Genomic DNA, 7740 nt, shown 5'->3' with positions numbered 1-7740 from the left:
AAAGGTGTACGAGGTGATTTATGAAGCAATTAGTCAGGCGATCTTGTCTCATTACTGGCCTGATGAGGTAGCGAACACCCTGCCAAGTCCTCCGTTTTCTTTTTAGGGTGTGTGCGAGGTGGGGAGGGAGACTAATATATATTAAGGCACACCCGGAGTCGTAAGGGCGGATCGACCAAATTGTGAGTGTTGAGGTGATTGAGGTTAAGCAGTTTAGTATGAAGGTGTGTGTGTGTGTGTGTGTGTGTGTGTGTGTGTGTGTGTGTGTGTGTGTTTTAATGGATGGACCTTAATCAGCCAAGTAGTTAAAGAAAGCATTGTCACACCCCACCAGTTCATTTTTTATTTTTATATGTATATTTGAAGGAAAAGAAACCCAAGGCCTGGCTTCCAAAATTTTTCCTGCCAAATAAACATGGATGAAAAAACAAGTTCAAGGTTTGTTCATTTCGGGATGCCTGGACACTGGGTTTAAAAGACTGGAGGTGATAGGCAGGGGGAAAAGGAGAGTGAGGAAGATATGCAGTTCCAGAGTTTATCCGATGCTTACGTGAAAAATCAAGAGTACCACCATAGACCCAGATGGCGGTATTTTATGGGGAAGGTGAGCGCTATGTATGGACTACCCTGTTTAATCACTGTACCACCTCTCAGCACACACACACACACACACACACACACACACAAAGGTGGCACTCCTCCCCTCAGCATACTCACCCTCTATCTCATCTCCATCTGCGTAGCTAGTCGGGTCTGGCAGCAATTATCCTTATCACGCGCCCAACCACCTTCCATCTTCGCCAAACCACCGAAATGAGCGCCTGGCAAAACACTTGGGTGATTAATATGAGGAACTTTGTGTGTGTGTGTGTGTGTGTGTGTGTGTGGTTTTCTCTCAATCTCTCTCTCTCTTTCTCTCTCATGGGTTGGTTACAGACAAATTGATAGTACGTCAGAGGAAGCAGCTCGTCTGAGACTCTTATTAGCGGCGCCATTGGTACCTGCTGACATATGTGTGGGGGGAGGAGGAGGAGGAGAGGACGGAGGGGAGGGAAAAAGGGCAAGAGGTAGGGTGTGGTTGGGTGAGGGGCCAGAGAAGAGGAGGAGGAGGAGGAGTGTGGTTTGGGGAGGTGCCGGGGAAGATGGTTGAGGAGGAGGATAGGACTTGGGGGAGGGGCTAGAGAAGAGGAGGATAAGGAGGAGGAGGAGGAGAGGACGAAGGGAGGGAAGAGGGGAAAGAGGTGGGGTGCTGTTTGGGAAGGGCTGGGGAAGAGGAGAAGGAAGAAAAAGGGGAGGGGGAGGAGAAGGCTGGGGAGGAAAGAGGGGAAAGAGGTTGGGTGTGGTTTGGGGAGGGGCCGGGGAAGAGGGTTGAGGAAGAGGGAAGAGGGAAGCTAAGAGGTGGAGGCGTGGTGTGACTGGTGAGATGTGGAGGGAAAGGGGTAGGTAAAGGGATGGGGGAGGGAATATGAAGAGGGAGGAGAAGAATGATGGGAAGAAGGAAGAGGAGGAGGTATATGTCTATCTCTATATACCTAGGCTGCTTCCCCCAAGGAAAGGGAGGTAGCCGAGACAGGACGACACACTCCCCATTTACTCATCCATTCAAACACATTCATTCGCATCTTAGCGAATGAATGTGTAGAGGGGGAAAATGAGGATGGAGAGGGGTGAGATGATGAGGAGGACGAGGAAGAGGGGAAGGAGACGAGTTGTGGCTGGGATGGTTTGGCGGGAAGGGACTGGGAAGAAGAAGGGAGAAGGGGAGGAGAAACGGGTGAAGGTATGAAGGGGAGAAAAGAATGAGGGTAGAGAAAAGAAAGGGTGCTACACTGGTAGGTGCTGGGAGAAGATCTCTGAGAAAGAGAAGCGAGTTCTAAGAAAAGAGAGAAGGAAGCAAAGATGATGAAGGAAGTGGGAGAGGAAAGGGAGTGCTACAGAGAGATGTAGGTGGAGATGGAGGTAGGAGAAGGAGGGGAGGGTGCAAAGAGAGGAGAAGGAAGAAAAATGGGGAAAGGAAGTGGAGTACAACAAAGATGAAGATGGTGAAAGAGAGGAAGGCTGAGGAAGAGAAGAAGGAAATGAGGTGTAACATATGGAGGTGTGGAGGGGGGGGGGGGCAGGAAAAGAGAGAAGGATGGCTAGAAAGAGAGAGGGAGAAGGAAGAGGAGGGAAGCTACAGAATGAGGAGTGGAAGAAGAGAAGGACTGGGGCTTCGAATTAAAGAGGGGGTGGGAGGGAAGGAAGAGGGAGAATAAACAGGAAGAGAAGAAAGGGTGATGAAGGAGAAAGAATGACGATAAGGCAAAAAGAACATTAAATATACATATAAAATCGACAAGAAAAATAAAACAAAAGCTTGGGATTTATTAAGAGGGGAAAAATCATAAAGTACAATAAATAAATAAGTAAATAGATAGATAAATAAATACATAAATAACACACTAAGGCGCTAAAAAGTAAGAGAAAACTGAAAACGTATGAAAAACTAATGAATAATCAAATACAATACAGTACATAAGGAGAAAACTTGCACGCGAGATGATGGGGAGGAAGGTGGACGGGAAAAGAGAGTGAGAAACAAAAAGCAAAAGTGAGAAAAAGTAGTTGCGTGGCGGGTAATTAATGTTTAGTGACAGACGAGAGAGAGAGAGAGAGAGAGAGAGAGAGAGAGAGAGAGAGAGATAAAAACAGAAGTAGAGATGAAGACTAATGGAGACAAAACGAGAGAGAGAGAGAGAGAGAGGGAAATGTGAAATAAAAGTACTGCAATTCTAACATCATTTTAATCTCATTCTTCACTACCGACAGACGATTTCTTTCAGCTTAGGGGATGCTTTAAAAGGTAAGGCACAGTCTCCATTTATCCCTTTAAGAAATTACCTTGGCGCCTCTTATAAATTAGTTTTTCCCGCTTCCAGACGATTTTATTCAGCTTAGGCAACCCCCTCATGGTTAAAAGGACGAGGAAAACACCTGGTCTTGAAAGAAATCTCCCAAAATATCAATAAACATAGAGAATGAAGCATCGAAACCATTTTATGAAGCCTCGGAGCCATTATACAGGGTGATCCATATATTATAAAGCTCTTCTTCCACATCACCGGGCAATTTCTCATGTGTTGCGGGGACGGCTTAGCATTATCACTGTTCATCCTGGATCAGTTATTCAATTCCTATTCTCACTGCCGCACCCACGCCCAAACCAGCAGACTGAGCCGACCCCACAACACATGATACCGCCAAGTGAGTTTCAAGTGGAGCGCTGTTTACGAACCACCCTGTATTTCGTCCGTTTTACCTTTGTGGATATTTTTGTCGACTTTTCAGTTTATTTCTTCAAGCTCAGTGGCAGCGACAATACCACGGCACCATCCATAACACTTCTTCGTGACTAGCATTATATTCTAGAGTTGGTCTCTTGTTACAGTTCAGTGAAAGAAAAGAAAAAACAATACTCCGGCTCTACATCGATCCCATAAGACTTCGTGACCAGCACTATATTCTAATGTTAATCTCTTGTCACAGCTAAATGGCAGAGCAAGACAGTCGACCTACTATGGCTCTACTTTCCTTCATAGCACTTGTTCATGACTAGCGTTATATTCTGTTTTTAATGATCCCTACCCTGACGTATGGAAGCGAGGCGTGGACCTTACAAGAGGGGAACAAGTCAAGAGTGAGAGCAGTGGAAATGAGTTACTTGAGAGGAGCGTGTGGAGTGACGTGGAGGGACAGGTTGACGAATGAAGAAGTGAAGGAACGTTGTGGGGTAGATGTGGATGTGGTTGAAAAGATTAGGAGAAATACACTGAGGTGGTTTGGACATGTGGAGAGAATGGAGAATGAAAGACTGAATAAGAGGGTGTATGTGGGTGAGGTGGAGGGAGGGAGAGGGAGAGGTAGACCGAGGATGAGGTGGAGGGATGGAGTTGAGAGGTATATGAGGGAGGGGGGGGTGAGTTGGGGGGAGGGGAGTCAAATGGTGGGTGACAGAGTGACTTGGAGGCGTTTTGTCTGCGGCCACCCTTTGCGGGATTAGGGCGTCGGGCTATAGATAGATAGATAGAATGTCCTGTTCCAGTTCAATAGCAGAATTAAAGAGAGAATCTGTATATCCTTTCCATAGAACTTCTTTGTGACTAGCACGATATTCTACTCTTAATCTTTCGTTGGAATTCATTGACAGTACTTCCTTTCCATAGAACTTCTTCGTGACTAGCGCCGTATTCTGGTGTTTTCGTGACTAGCGCTGTATTCTAGTATTTCCATGACGCGCCGTATTCTCGTGTTTTCGTGACTAGTGCTGTATTCTAGTATTTTCATGACTAGCGCCGTATGCTAGTGTTTTCGTGACTAACGCCGTAATCTAGTGTCTTCGTGACTAGCGCCGTATTTTAGTGTTGATTTCTTGTCACAGAACTTTTAAATCTTACATCATAACTAGGTGAAAGTCAGAAATGTGAGACTTAAGGAATAGTTCATCATAACAAAGTCGAGACTTCGTTAGGTCGAAATCATAAGCTGCTGAGATAGCGGTTTGTTATATGTAGCACTTGCGAGTTTTGAAAATTGAAGAAAAATGAAAATTAAAAAAAAGCAACAGAAAAAAGACGTAAAAATAATCTAAAATTACTACGATATTTTTCTTAAATGTTTTCGGCAAAAAGTTAGCTGATTAATGTGATGTTTTAGGAATTATTTATTTACCACTTTGTTTTACTGTGGACGAGCACATGTTGCCTCACGACACCATCTTGTAAACAAACGCCACCACCGCCACCAGCAGCAGCAGCATGGACAACTCCAGCAGTACGATAGAGAAACCCACAAGTGGTCGTCCAACAGTACGATAGAGAAACCCTCAAGTGGCCATCACCACTACAAAGTTGCATTTTTCCAGTTGCAAGGTAACGCAACATTAAACTAACTTTTACTTATGGCGTGAGAGCCTTGTTTCTTGCCGTTGGTCTTGTTAGGGTCTCCCGCACCAAATATGTAACAAAAATTATGCCTGCACGGTCCAAGCGGTATCTCTTTACCAGTTTTACGTCACGTAACTCATTAAGCATATCTTTCCTGTCACGAAAACGTCTTGGTTGACGGTGGCGAATTTGTTGTTGTTGTCGTGCGGCGGCCATGTTCAACGTTATGATTGAGTGATGCCGCGTCCTAAGCGCTATACCATCTTGGGAGGTGTCTTTAGCTCTGACTCAGGTTGGGTCGAACATATGAAGTTCTGACTCGCTCCTGTGAATTTAGGACAGACTTTCGCCTTATGACGCAGTCTTAGTGTTTTATAAGTACGGGCCCAGGGCTCTTGCCACGGTGAGGTGCTGGGAAATAGAAGGTATGGTTCACGGGTGGCCGCAGCAACAGCGTCACTCCACCTGGGGTACAGCGTCACAGCGTGTTAGATTTTATTTTGCTCGTACTGAAGTGGTTAGAAACAGCTTCCATCAACCTTTTCGGCACGATTATTTGCTTGGTATCTTCGTGGAGGTATCGTCAGATGGTTTTATTCAGCCTGTGAGGTATCTCGTGTTGGAGGGGTCAGAAATAATTTATGTTAACCAGCCTACCTCGATTAGTCTGTTTCTTATTTTACTCCCGCTACCGGCAGACGATTTTTTTTTTTTAAGACCTGGTAATGAGGTTAGAAACAAAATCAATTAACCCCATAAATACGATGATTCCTTTATTAGTCTTCCTCCCCCCGAATGATTTTAATTTAGTTTAGAGATCGTAGTGAAGGGGTTAGAAACAGCCTTTATTAACCCCTTAGTACAATGAGTCTTTATTATTATTGTTATTATTATTATTATTATTATTAGTTCTTGTTGTTATTATTATTACTATTTTTATCAGTATTATTATTATACTGGAGAGAATGGAGAATGAAAGACTGACTAAGAGGGTGTATGTAGGTGAGGTGGAGGGAGGGAGAGGGAGGGGTATACCGAGGATGAGGTGGAGGGATGGAGTTGAGAGGTATATGAGGGAGGGGGGGTTGAGTTGGGGGGATGGTAGTCAAATGGTGGGTGACAGTGACTTGGAGGCGTTTTGTCTGCGGCCACCCTTTGCGGGATTAGGGCGTCGGGCTATAGATAGATAGATAGATAGATTATTATTCTTATCGTAATTTTGCTGCAGCCCAACTATTATCTTCAACCAGTGAGAGGGTCCTGGTAATGAAAGGGCTAAGTCACACCTACTTACCTACCGTTCAACACCTGTGAGAAATCAGATTGAGGGAGACAGTCAGCTGAGACAAACAGGTCCAGTATTTTGAGGCTGATGAATATAACCAGGGATTCATAAAAGTGCTATTTGTAAGTCCCTCATGATTGGCCAGTCACCTTGATTAGTTTCGTGACACCTGGAATGCACGTGATAATAGTATGGCGATAATTATACCCTAATCTGTGGACTTTCACGATTTTTATGATAGTGTTCCTCATGAAAGATTACTAGAAAAATACTAATGCGTAGTCGAAATAGTAGCAAGTGTAAATGGGAATGTGAGTAGCTTAGTGAACGGAAGCAAACACTTATCATCATTGGAATCTCATTGTGTGTGTGTGTGTGTGTGTGTGTGTGTGTGAATGATGGTGTACCACAAGGTTGGGATCACTGTTTTCTTCTATGTAGTGCTATTGACAGTGATCGTAGTCCCTGTTGTGCGGTATCCAGGCTTGCCAACCGCACGAAAATCAAAACAAAGTAGACACACTCGCTCATAGTCATGTCATTCGGTGCTGTCTGAAACTGTGATCGTCTGCTCATGCATTAAATTGCAAAGTGGAATGGAAGCTCCCTATTTCTGACGATATTTTCTGAAGCAAGTGAATCAGGTGGAATATATTTTAGCCGTCCTGTATTACTGCTGACTGCACTCTGTAATGTGGGATGCAGGCTAACCCTACCTAATAATCACAGGTGTTCCTAAAATATCGATAAAGAATTAGGGGTTTGGATCCCACTTTGCGTGTTAAGATTTAAGCACACGCCCGTAAGATGCTCACTGACGGTAAGAATAATGCTTGAGACAAATAAAGGAAGAGGAAGACAAACACACTGTCAAGCCGAAAATAATTTAAGTAAAAGCAGGGTAATTACTCCCAGCAGTTGTTGAGGTCATAAATATGGATCTGGGAGATGTGTGGTGGGAGGTGTGTGGTTGGGGGGGCGGTGTGGATGGGGTGCAGACAAATGCCTCGTCACCCGCCATAAATACCCACACTCATTACCCACACACACCCCACCAACGCCTGAACCATATGACAAACAAACACGTCCCGCATTGGCTCACCTGGGTTGGGAAACAAATCACTCCGCACGAGAGGAAAGAGGCACATAATAGTAATGGGAAGGAGGGTAACCATATTTAATACACGCTAGGGCTGTCCCGTTCAAAGACTTACGTAACTATATTAGCAGGGATGTTTTTATTTATCTTTTTTGTTGTTTTATGGTCCCAGGCTTATGTGAAACGTGAACTCGGTGGACTGCAGACTGAAGTTGCCCTTGTTCAGCCTTCTTTTGGGGCTTAGGGAAGTATTTGAGAGACGTTTGTATAGCCAGGCAGTTCAGCCGCCTGATTATCTTAGTGCCACACGTGAAGGCGTCTCTCTCCAGGTCTTTTATGATGCAGTTTCATAGGTATTCAAGTCCACAAATTGTTCCCTGCCCCTGCCTGGGATTGATTTATTGTGCTTTCGAGCGGCGGTCCGCTTCGTTTTC

This window comes from Coenobita brevimanus, chromosome 108, assembly GCF_032717465.1.
Source record: "Coenobita brevimanus isolate Jiangsu-jjx chromosome 108, ASM3271746v2, whole genome shotgun sequence".
Classification (NCBI taxonomy): Eukaryota; Metazoa; Arthropoda; class Malacostraca; order Decapoda; family Coenobitidae; genus Coenobita; species Coenobita brevimanus.
Note: the sequence above shows the minus strand (reverse complement) of the source record.